Source organism: Ascidiella aspersa, chromosome 5 (genome assembly GCF_963924565.1).
Source record: "Ascidiella aspersa chromosome 5, kaAscAspe10.2, whole genome shotgun sequence".
Taxonomy (NCBI): domain Eukaryota; kingdom Metazoa; phylum Chordata; class Ascidiacea; order Phlebobranchia; family Ascidiidae; genus Ascidiella; species Ascidiella aspersa.
This window is the reverse complement of record NC_139451.1, coordinates 25,145,138-25,158,861: the sequence shown is the minus strand read 5'-3', so window position 1 is coordinate 25,158,861 and position 13,724 is coordinate 25,145,138.

Sequence of the window (13,724 nt, the reverse complement as noted above, 5' to 3'; positions counted from 1 at the left end):
GTTAGTAAAAACAGACCAAGTTTAACGAAAACATTTTTAAATCCTACAAATCGGGTCGTTTGGACAAAGCCCTACAAATCGTATCTGTTCCGACTAAAATGCACGTATGCCTGGTAAGCCTATACTTAAGGGGACAAACAGGGTTAATATTTATTTACACAAAATAAATGTTATAATCACACATTTAGAAAATATTTACAAATCAAATGTTACAAACGCTTGTCACATACCGAAACAGGTGTAACTCGTTAAGGGACATTGAATAATATTTTTTATAACTCTTTAGTGAAACTGCGACTATATTTTAGGTAATAGGTAAAATGTTGTGTTGACATTCAAACAAAAAATAGTGAGGTACAGTTAATCTCAGAATAAATGTCAAAGTGTTATTCTGAATACTCTTATTTTTTTTAGATTCATTTTGTAAAAGCTTGCAATCCTGCATTCATTTTAAAGTGGATCAATCATAGCTTATAAGAGCTTATTTTCACACAATTAAAGCTTTATTCAACCTTCGTAACCTTCGTTGGTCTGTGAAACAGAATTGCTAGTAAGTTGCAAATACATTGCTATTTCGTTTATAAACGGGAAAATTAATAAGTTTGGCTTACCTTCCTGCACTTAGCAATAAGCAAATAGTTTTCCAAGTACACCGAGGCGCTAAAATTGCAATCTACTCAAATGCGAAACTCAGTGCTCGAGTCTTGAATGTCTAGAAATCCCAGCGGAGGTAATCTAAAGCCGCAAACCCCTTCAAGCGATTTAGGGTTACCGAAATCGATCATGTGTGGCGCTTGCTACGTGTTGAAGGCCCAGCTCATTTTCGATTTGTAATTTGTCCTAGCTTTAAACGTGACAAAATCTACCACAGCACTGCACTCGATGGACGTAAATGTCTATATATATTGTTTCAATAATTAACATTATTATCCGCGTGTTACGCTTATTTCTCTCGACAATTAAGGAATATTTTCTAGATTATGGTGTTCTAAACTTGTATTAGTCGCTGCTTAGCCTATAAAGCAGTGGTTTCCAACCTTTTTTCGCTCACGGCACACTAAAAAAATCTTGAATATTTTTCAGCAAACTTTTAACAGAACAACAATATGGCAACTTTGCAATTGCCCTTAACACACGACAAACTATGTAAATGTCTCATATAAATAATTTGTGATGGATAGTGCGTATCTAAGTCCATAATGCTGGAGTGTATGCCTATTGGTAACAACAAATGTGTAAATGTATATATTGTTTTAATATTTGATTTTCTAGATTATGGTGTACTAAACTTGTATTCGTCGCTACTCAGCCTATAAAGTCTAGCAAACATTTAAGGCGGTTTTTAACTTAACCAGAGTAACCGAAAGTTGCGGTTTTTAAGTAAATGTAACTAATTAGGTAAAATGTAACTAAACTTTTAATTCAATAAGGCAAATATATTGAAAACTTTTACACGATGCTACTGACCAATGTATTGTCTTAAATACTTTTTCTACTTTTGATTAAAACATGTAACTTAACTATTCTAACCGAGACATTAATCTGTATCTCCTATGATTGATATTATAATCTTTCTTAATATACTGTAGGGTGGTTGTGATAACCTATGATTTAAATACCAAAATTGTAAGCATAACTTGGAAAAGCCTTTGTTTTAAGTTTACGACGTAATAAATAAAACGATGGGGTATTTAGGAAGACATTTTTCGTCAATGTAAATTGATTTTACACTTCTAAACTTGATCAAAGTTAAAACTTTTTTCTGTATTTTTCTGTATGCGTTAAAACTTTTTTCTGTATGCAAATCATAGAACAAAACTAACAAGATCTGGGTTTTGAAACATAGCATTTTGAGGAAGTATAAAAGATGCCTTCTATATAATCCTTTTTTGTGTGTGCCTCTAAAATTTCCGTTGTCTTTTAAGAGCGCTGGCTGACAGCAGCGTATATTTAGACACAAGAAAAAACCCAACTGGTCCGATGTCGAACGTTTCGAAGCGCTTTGCATTGGACTTTCCTTTTTTGTTCGTGTTCTGACGTTTTTTGCGCCAGACAGGTATGTGGTCGCCGGTTTAATGATGATGTCCGAAACGTGACTTCTATCAAGTGGCTTACGCAAAACTGACACAATCACAACACGATTTTAGCAAAACTGATGGGTGTGGTCTATACGCTTTAATTAAAACAGCAGGTAAAACAAGTTTAGTGCCAGTTTTTGTACCTCCGGCTAGTTTAGGACTGACTGGCTTTTTACTTTTTTTACCATAAATTTTATACTTTCATCGTTAAACAGAAAGCTAATAAATAAATTACTGTTTAACGAAAAAGTATAGATTTTATTTAAAAAAATGGTTTTACTACATGTAAAAACAGTTGTGTTTATACATAATTTTTAGGATTATAGGTTCAAAATAAATATAAGCCTAAATTGCTAAATTTGGAATTTTGATGCATATAGTTTCTCGCAGAAGCTAGACACAGTGTTAACATTGACAAATGACAGATATTGTAATTCTGCGGTTTACAATGTCCGTTATTATAAGAAATCTAGCTATGCATAACCAATAAGGTCTAGAAATTAAAACATATAAATTATAGTCTACTATTCCCAAAGTCGCAGAGCAAAGCTAACACACAGTTTGATAGGTGTCGATTTACATGTAGATTTAAATCAATACAAACTGATGGTTTGTCCTTATTTAGGCGTAACACTGGGTCATTGTTATTTGAGAAAAACTTCTTCGAATCCACTTTTTGAAATTACTTGAAATGTTGAACTAGGTGTTTTAAAAGAAGCTTTTTAAAACAAATGTTTGTTTCACTTGTGAAGTTAGCAACTAGCGCCAGTACACAAATATTCTTTGTCGCGGTTGAATCGATTAGAAAAGCCTGCCACCGTAACGAACGCGCCAACAATTGCGTCACAATAGTCCACTGCGCATTACTATGACGTAATTGCACATCACTGTGACGTCAATTGCCAAGAAAGTACGTAGAAATAACTGAAATAGAGGGGAATGAAATGTCGTCTAAGTTAAATGAGACGTACAGACACTCACACTTAACCTTTTCTACACATACCCGACCCGTGATAGTGAAGCACATTTCTCCTGTGATTTTTTGTGGGTTGGGTTTTTATTGAAGAAGATCAACTATAAATTTACTACAAAAAACTCCCATGACGCTAAAGGCGTACACATAGATTTAGTATTTACTTTAATTACACTTATAGCTTAATATTTATCCTAACTACACATAAATGCCGTAAAATTATATTTTATAATAGTGTTAAAGTCTCGCATGCTGTATGCATGTCCTTTGTAATATAAATAGAGTAGTTCTAAAGTAAAAGCTCTACGACCAGTTGAAACTCTCGAGGCCCATTTAATGTGCTACAGTAACATTTAAAAACGACGGATGCAGGGACGGATACAGGAGCGGCATCAAGCAAAGGGTTACTTATAAAAAATATGTTTTTCGCGCTTCGAACTTCTGTCCATTTTAATTTTTGCTCTTGTCTCTTTCAGCTATGAACATGTTCTTGCTTGCTTCAGCCCAAAGCTCCATACATAGTATGGCATGTTACGCCATGTGAACTCATAAAATTATCAAGAATAATTTTTGTTAAGTTAAACTATGAATTCTATTTAAACAAATATACGAATCTCTTTTATGTGCCTACTGCGTCACGTACCCTTTTTCATTGAAAGTTGTCAATAAAAACCAAATAACTGCAATTTTTTTATTAGACTCGATACAGCTGCACGCGAAGTTCGCTCAATAACAACAGCGTTTTTAAGATAGGCTTAACTTAGTGACGCCATCCTCCAAAAAATTAATGCCAACAAAAACCTTGATCCCCCCTACACGGTTGTATTATTTATACGTTATGCGTTTTAACGACCGCACTAAGCTTCCTAAAAGTGTTCATTGGAACAAATTTACTCATTATGCTTATTATTTTTTATTTTTTTTAGTGTATGCCTATTTTAGGAAAATAAGTTATCTTTCTAAATCGAAAACCTGATGCTGCAACATTAAAAAAATGATATTCGTAATCGCATTCCTCTTTATGTGTGCTTAAAAATAGGCTGATAAACTACTTAAAAATTAAACCGTAGCAAATCTTACAAAAATGACCTTAAAGTGATAACGACAATAATTTGTTTTTAGACATTGGTCCTTCATTCAAATTTTTCAAACTAAAAAAAGATGTATTTTCTGGAAATTCGACCTCCTTCCTTTTGAGTATTGAAATTAGGTTACCGCAATTCAATTGTCTACGTTTGTTGGAACTGTTTTGTTTTGCTACAACAATACATATAAGCACAAGGCTCTTTAAATGTACACGATTGTATGTTCATTTAAAAAAATGTTTACCCTTTTCTATGCCTTATTATAGGGGTGGACACTTTTTTAGCACACTAGACGCATGCTGAAATCCATTATTTCAAAGAGCCGCGTAATACAATTTAAACTTTTTTGCGCTATTTTGGGCTCACATAATAACAACTGAAAACATCGTAAGAAATCATAAATTATGGATTTTCACAGACTGTGTTGTTTAAGGCATTTGCAACAGTTATACATCGTGGTTTGGTTCATTGAAGCAGTAACAAATAAGAGATTATATGAAAAACATTGCTGTTTTGTTACACCACACAGCAGTGATGAACGAAGCGAAGTTTCAATATTGGTCTTTGTTGATAGACGTTTGCTAATCTAGAAAAAATCTAAAAATCAGTTGGCACTGTTTAACGACAAATTGTATTCAACTCTTGACAGTTTTTCGCATAACTGTGCTTTATCAGGTCTTGGTTATAGAAGTCACTTTTACGTAAAGTTATCTACTTTGACTTGATGAATCACGTTTGTACGAAATCTTGTCAAGGTTTTAATACAATCAGTCGTTAAACGTTGACACAGATTTTTAAACATGATGTAAACCTCTCTGCCTTGTTTTTGGTGTTAAATCTCCGAACAGAAGAGCCACTGTCAAGACGCAGTTTGCCGATCTATCCCATATTATCTTAAACTTAAAAGAACAAATAAATTAGGTTGTCGGAGACGAGATATGTTTTTGAAGCGAATACACTGGTGGTTTAAAACGCGTGAGTAATGATTAAACACCAAACTGTTGTCAAAATGAACAGTCAGCTATATTTAGCAGAAATTCCAATTTTCGGAAAAATTCGTTTAGCTAGAAACGCCAAAAAACCCGGGAGTTAAACCTCATACCAATACGTCACGCGCTTCACGCCAGTGAAACGAACCTAATAAAGGGTAGGTTCCAATTCTCCTTCAGATGTTATCGACCCTGAAACGAAATGTGGCAGCGGTTGCTCACAACGGATGCGAAAGTAATTAAGTAAGTACTGGGAACGAATATTTGCACTTTCCTTTTCGGTACGCGTCGCGTTGTATTTTTACCTATAGTTTAAAACCGATAGTTAAACCTAAAAATATATAAGATCAAGATTCACAAAAATATATATGGTAGTTACGGATTCCCACTTTGTATGTACTTTTATTACACGTTGTACTGGGAATTTTGATCAATATTTTCCTGAGATATGCCGGCACCGAAAAATCAAACAATGTTCCGCTGCAGTCGATGGTCACAACTAAAAAAATATATTGAGAAACATTAAACTCATTTTAGCCTAACAACTCTTAATGGCAAAAAGTTTGTTTTCTTTTAATTGTTTAAATTCTTAATATTTATTCAAATGCAAATTTTTATTTCTTTCAGTGATGATCGTAAAGCTCAACTTATTTGTTTATAGCAGGTTATACGAATTGAAAAGACGTATCTTTTGATTTTGTGGTTTTTGTTTGAACGACAAACGTTGCATCATACTTTTGTATAATGCCAACAACCTTGTAATGTTAAATTATTTTCTTCTGAAAATTGTTTTCACCACGTAATAGGTATTCGTAAATTTGCAGTATAGGTAAGCTTTGAACAAAAAAATATTGTTAACGTTAAACATGTTCAGTGAATCCGTCGATCTGGTGAAAGTTTGTTTACGAAATAGGTTTGTCTGTCCTAACGTACTGTTTTTAATATCCAAACTTACAGGAGAAGAGAAAAACGCAATTGTACAGGCGTTTTTGTAACGCTTTGTTAGTTGGGAACTTCAGCATCTGGTCTTTATCCTTATCGCCAGGACAATATAAGCTCGGGCCTGTCAGGTTATATTTAGATGAACTTCCCTAAAGCACGTTAAACTCTAGTGAGTGTATGGCTAGTACAAGCGGAGTTTAACTGGCAAACAAAGTTCTGCAGAGCTTGCAGAACGATAATAAATTTTAATTAGGCCATAACAAAAACAAGTCAGACAGAATTTATTTCAAAGCACGACACAGCTTTTCATATTTTTAAACAAAAATAAAGTTATCTATTCTTTATTCAAATTAAACCTTCTGCTTTTGAAATAAATTCCAAAGAAGATATTTAGTGTGATTGTGATAGCGTCACAGCTGAGTTTTGTCTGTGTTGGCCCATCAAACCTATTTAAGCTCTTTTTTTGTATTGCCCTCATAATTCTTTCTGAATTGTTAAACATATTAATCATTTGGGTTATTTCTAGTACAATACCTACTCTATGATTCCCCACTATTTTAAAGAGTGTAACGTTGCTTATTACTCGATTTAAACTTATTACTCGATTAATATTTTGACGTCGGTTTTTGTAAACAATTATGTACTGTACCTCAAAAATTTATGTCTTTGCGACCAATACTCGGTCATTTACTTGAATTCATTACTTGGACGAATACAGGAAAATAAAACTACTATGTGTTAGCCTTATATAAATCCTAACACCCAATCATTAACTTAAGAGTCCGCATAGAACCCTTTACTTAGGCTAGAAACGCGCTTGCAAACTGACCATTTTAAACTTATAAATCCCGCCAAATTGTAGTCGGCGTTTTAGTTAATTTAGTTAGGCGATAAGGTAAAGCAATGTACGTATATACCATAGTTATAATGGAATTCTTTGTTAGTTTATTCTGGAAAACAAACTTTTGAAATATATTTCTGGTTCAATCAAAATTTAAGCTCAAATGGAGATAAGTTCAAAGCATTTAAACTGCCGCACACATTTAAAAATCAAGAACTGCTGTACATATTTTAAAGTACTAAAATTATTTACAACTTATGTTTTTGGAAAAAACAACGAAGTATAGGTCTTACCAACGTTTGATATCGTTTCAGGTTTAACATGTGACAATAGTTTTTGTTTACGTATTGATTACGAATTTGTGTTTAATAAAGCTGTTCTTTTTTTTCATCACTTATTTGTCTGTATTTCTAAGAAAAAATAAGTACGGAAACAACATTTTTAATCCAACTTATTCACTGCAGAATAGTTTATTTAATAACACCGATACTTCACTGACTTTGTAGCTCGGTTGGAGTTGTTGAAAATGACAAAGCTATCAAAAGAATCCTTTGTTCACCCCACGCGCCTAGTTGAAATTTAACCCACTTGCCCGTCGATATCTCATTGTGTTATCTGCTTTTCTTCCTGAGTGAGCCTTTATAGCTTTTCCTGTCATGTTTGTTCTGGGCGATTTGCTGTGCAAGTTTTGTGCCTGAGGAACTGGCAAACTTTTGTTTGGCACATTGCTTTATACAAATATGAAAATAAGTTGTAAAACGGGTTCCTATAGGTTCCTTGTAGTGGTGGCAAAAGCTTTGTAAAACAGCAGTGAAAGAAACCTTTTAACAATCTTAAAAAATACATCGTTATTTCTTTAAATAGAAAAATAACAACATGTTAAAGCTTTTGGAAATATTCTTGTTAATATATGTAAAACTAAACAATTCTTGAATTGACGTAATAGACAGGTTGAAAAATTAGATTCATTGCATTTTATCTTTTCGACGCTCTTTTAAGTTGAACGTGATTCGCAACGTCGTTAAACCCGACGAATGAACAATTTCCCTGCTGATGTGGACGCAACGATTAATTCTTGAAGGGTCGTCACGCCACTCTTTTTATCAGCAAATAAGCAGCGAATATTCGACGAGGCAGTAAAAACAGGTTTGTTTATCCTTCAGCGCGCGGTCGGTATGCGTGCTAGCAACGTGGGCTTATCACAATACGACGAAAGGATGCAGCCCACACCAACAACAATTGCGCCTCAATTGAATGGCTGGCCGTTGCTTGACATAACTGCAAGCATTTCCGTGAGTAAAGCGATTAAAGCGATGCCAGACCAGGTAAAAGCATATGCGCTTTATGCGAAAAACAACATCGCAAAACGCAGCTGTCAAGGAAACGGTGAACGCATAACGAATATCACACATCGTAAACTCAGGTCAGTTTGCAATAAAAAAAACTGGCGTCACAACATCAAAACATCTTCTTTTATTTACCAGCCTTTCAAGGTATTCTTACGAGTGCGGTTAACTAAGATGTGAAAAGATCTGAATGATTGTTTCACAAATTTTGTCGAAAACATTTTATTAGGTTTGTTTCGTAAATTATACGTTACGGATTTTCAGACTTTAAAGTTTAAGCCGACACATGTGTTATGTTTTAAGACAAATAATGCACTTTTCACTTTTGACAAATAATGCACATTTTACACAAAATCACGAACATTTTCTAATATAACAAATTTTGCAACAAACTTGATAGTTATTTAGCCTCAAAGTTCCTAATTATATCTATTAGTATTGTATCCTGCAACACGTGCTGCTACAATGTTTCTCTTGTCTTTGTAAAACGTATAGCTTCTTGTTTATTTGATAATTCATTATTGACGTACACAACATTAAAATTATTTGAAATACAGGATGTGTTTGTTTTTAAGGTATGCTTAACAGTTTCCGACATAAGGATTTTGTTTTACGAAAATGTTTTGTTATTCGAGTCGAAATTTTGGTTACAGACTGTATTTAAAAACCGCCTTAGATAACCTGGCCATTCAATAAAATCACTATACATTGTGACTCTTGAAAACGGACTTCATATAAGATACCGTTTTATAGTAAAAACTAATTTTAACTCACTGAAAGGCGCGCACTAATGACAACTAAGGAAGCGCCTTTAAATAATTCGGTATCTATTTTGCTTAAATTTTTTTCAATTTTTTACAAATAATTTTTTGGACAAAAAGTGCGTTGTTTATATCTTTGCTCTGGCAAAACCGTGTGATTGTTTGTAAGGCATGGAAGACAAAACAATAACCTATAAATAAGAATTCAAGTATTCCATTGAGAAAAAAGGTAGTAATATAGGAATGAAGAAATAATTTAAAATTTTGAAGCGTATTGGCTGGAGGTACTTTCACTTAAAAATATATATTAAAGCCATACAGAAATAATGAACATTTTGTGAATGTTACAAATAAATTTATAGTTGTTAACATGGCGAAGAAGAACTTGGTCATTGCTGATAAGGCAGACTTCAGAAAATATTTAATATTTTAAATTATATGGGGTTTACGTGGCACTCAGACAAAGTATTTTGCGAATACCAAGGCACATAGAATTGTTTTCTGATCACTATTCGATTCAGACATTGGCCACAAACCATCAGACTATACCTAATTTGCATTTAATATCTGCTTCGACTTCAGTTGGTAAATTTTGGTAATACATGTTTCGCATTTATTTTTGCGTAAAGAATAGCAGTTTTTGAACGGTGTTTGTAGTCCTTACTAAACAGTTTGACGGTTATACTAAATTTTAAATTTCCTAAATTTGTCTATAAAAACGGGGAAATGACTCTACTGACGTTTTAACCTAGGCTTTACGAATAACCCCGAAAATAGGCGAAATATTGACCCTAAACGCGAATGCTCAACGATGCGTATCCAATTTTAAAACATCGATTGTTAATCGATCGCGTTTCGCTTACGTCACAAAGCAACGCTTTTGTTGTCAAGAGCGTGGATATAGGACGGGATATATGCGTCAAAGTTATTTCGGAGAACCGACCGAAGGTCAGGGTTGGTTTTATTTTGGAAGGATCGGTGTTGTCTACCGATCCTTACCTGGAATAAGTTGAAAACGACGCAATGAGTCGTATTTCGGAAATACCGACATTTCAATAATCCCCAAAACACTATTTATTCCATTTCCTTAGTTTGTGGCTGATATTCAAAATTTGGCGAAAAGATATTATAATTTTGTAAAAATAAATGCTTTTTAAACTAATTAGTTAAATGCCCTTTAGGTATCCAGGTCTTGTGGTTATACAACAACAAAAATAAATGATTTACATATAAAATGTTTATTTATTAAGGATGACAGAAAGCCCTAATGTGAACCAGAGATTTAAATCCGTGCTTCATGCTAGGTGAATATAAGGATTAAGGTTTACATACGTTTTGCATACCGTTTCCAACGTCTAATATTGTCGTAAAGGATGTCATTACAGTCGTTAATTAATATTTTAGGATTTTTTTTATCGTGCTTTCTATAGCCCTATACCTATAACTTTTATCTTCTATATTTTTATATTTTTAACCTGGTCGCGTAGTTTGTTGCTCTAGGTTTTATGATTATTTTCCCATTATTTTGAAATTCTACCACCTGGTTTACGTGTTAACATTATTTTGTATTCGTTTTTTAGAGACTGATGATGCCGTGATTGGCGAAATATATTTCTCTTTTATAAACTAGAACCTATAGTGACTGATTTTGACTGAGACAAGAAAGTCTAAACTGTTTTGGTTTCTAAAATAATGCAATTTTATTTAAATCGTTCTTATAAAAGAAAACTACACCAGGTCAAGTAAGTCGATATTCATTTCCGATAAATGTTTACACACCATGCGTTTAAAATGACGTTATATAGATATATGAACATATTAAATTCTAGAAGAGGAAATGCCCTTATTTAGTGTTTTCATCTATTTGGTACTGTTGTATGTCACCCATAGGCTACTGCTGAATGAGTCGCTGTACCATAACTGGGAGTAATTGAAGGTAGTGCTACAACTGTGTTGTTAAGATGTCCACAGTGAGTTTGACATCACATAACCTAACCAACGTGACAAACGCCTTCTCACCTTTACCCCGGCAACCCATCAACAATATATAACCTAATAAAAACCTCATTTGACCGGCCATATCGATTTTTTACAGAAGATGGTTTAAAAGTTACCCACACAAGACGGTTGTTTACTATAGCAAAAAAAGTTGGCCAAATCAAATACTCCAAAAGTTGGAAGTGTGTGAAGAATATTGAAGTGTGAAGTTTTAGTCAAAAATTGCACGGATATGCCTCCGTTCGGCGCATTCCGAATCGATAGCTAAACACGTAAAGCCTTTTCGGTCAATCTGCTGGACAAAGATTAGATGCACTGAGAGATGAAATATTAAAATGTCGAAGAAAACGCTACAAAATAGGTCATTTTATTGATAAAATCACTAGGAAACGTGGTCAGTTTGATAGTTCATAGGATTTCGAAAGACAATAAATTGCATTTTGTTTATTTAAATGTTTTAATCAAATTCATCATTAACGAAACCACGACCATATTAAAATCCTAATAAACATAAATAAATCTCAAAAACAGATTATATTATGTTAAACTTTTTATGTGTTTACATGTAATCATGATGCTAAGAACTTTTGTATTTGCATTGTATAGTTTATGTTTTCAAACACACGTCATGCTACCGTGTGCATTTCAGCGAAGTTTTCCTCTTTATTCCAATAGTCGCGTACTATTTGAAGTATTTTGCTATTTGAACAGGCTGACGTAATAACCGTTTCTATATTGGTCAAGTTATTTTAAGATGAGGATGATGCCTAAAGCTGCTGCAAGTATACTTCTTGTATATTATACAATGCTTTTTGGCTATGTAGAGTGATTTCTGTTTATTATCGAGGATAGCCTGGAGACCTGAATAATAAAACCACTTCAAAACGCTGTCGTAATTTTTATATTTTAAATGTTAAAAGGAACATGGGAAAATATTACGACACAACTATTGGCATTGGTACTACTCCTCCGTGAATATTTTTTTAATTTTAAACAATGACTTTCCTACACAACTAATGAGTGTAAGTTGCTAAAATACGGAAAACAACTGTGGACTGAAATGTTTTGCAGTATAGCTTCTATATTTACAAGATACAGATTTAAGATGTTTCACTCTCAAGTGCGAAAAAAACGCACTCATCTCCAGCAGTATTCATGTAAACTTTCTTCATGGTAAACGTTTAAATCTTCATTAATAAATGTAGAATCAACATGCGGTCAGTATCATGAAATATTACCAGTTACGCAACGGTGATTGTAAACGTTCGCGATATGCTGATCAGAGGAACGCATTTTAATCAGAACAAACAACACACGTGGCGCAATTTCGACGAAATAACCTTTAGTCGATCCCTGTTATGTATGTGTTAATTACGCAACGTCGACGCTTTTAAGCGCGCGTTCATTAAAGAACTTGTTATATACATATCACATATACGGTTGATCAAAGCTTAAAAAAATAAAAAACATACTGCCACTCGTATGCTTGTAAATAGTTGAGTAAGTATATGGTTATAAATAATTATTTGAAAAAAAACAAGACACATTAATACCCAACTTACACTAGAAAAATTAGTAATATATAAATGTCATATTTAACCAAGTTCACAGTTTAAGGTAGGCTTAAGAAGAGTAGCAGATGAAAGCTATTTTACAGTTTTATAAAAAGTCCAGGCATTTCTGTCTTATGTAAGGCTATAAATTAACAGTGCATGTAAACTGATGTACATCCTGCTTTGCTTATGGAAACAAGCAGCAGGCCTACTTGTATGCAAAGATCAGCGTATCCTTGAAGGCATTAAAACTGGGTAGCCGCGAGGTGAACTGGCAGGCTAACGCTTTAGATCGGGAGTGAAAAGAGATGACAGAACAGCCATTGAAAGAACGCAACGATTGTTTCGTCACAGACTGTAATGATGCACCTCCTTTTTCCCTCCGCGCCCGTTTTATTCTCTTGCCTTCTCCTGAACAGCATCGGAAAAATCTCTCGCCTTTCCGTTTGGTTCGCAAAACACGATGCCAGCTTAGTCTAGTGCAGAAATACTTAAGTCACCTTCAGTAGTCGTGCGTATTGGGGCCCAGTTGGTTGCCTTGTCGCTTTCGAATGTTTCTCTTGCACGCTTTCGGGCCTTGACATACTTAGAAAAAGGCGCAGCAGTTTTTGCACAGCCCAATCTAGGAAGTTATCGAGGCCTCATGTTCAAAGTGCTTTGCAGTTGGTTTTCGTTATTCAAACAGAACAGTGGTGTGTCAGCTATTTGTCATGGCGCATATGTCACAAGTAGAAACTGCGCCGTTGTGTGCTGTTGTCGCCGTTCGTCGAAAACATATTGTGTTACTAGCTGGTGCGCGTTTCTGTTGGGCAGGAAAAAAGGTTAGGCTTTTTCGTGTAGAATTCAAATTCGTTTTTCTGCCGCCCGCCAAATGTAACGCAGGTCTTCGTTAAATTGTGCCAGGTTTTGCCTGTTTACCCGACGCTTCTAGGGCGGAAAGGAAAAAGGCAATATCCACGCTAGCATGTTAAGCTAGGTGTAGACTCGTTAGCTCGTGTGGAGGCGTATGGGTTACGCGCTTTCTACGCATTTTAGTTGTGGAAGAGAAGCAGTATTTGTCATTTCTACATACACTTTACTTTTTTATTTGCAAATTAGTTACCCAGTACGTGTTTTACTATTACCAAATATCTCGCCTGATATATTGCACTGTAAACA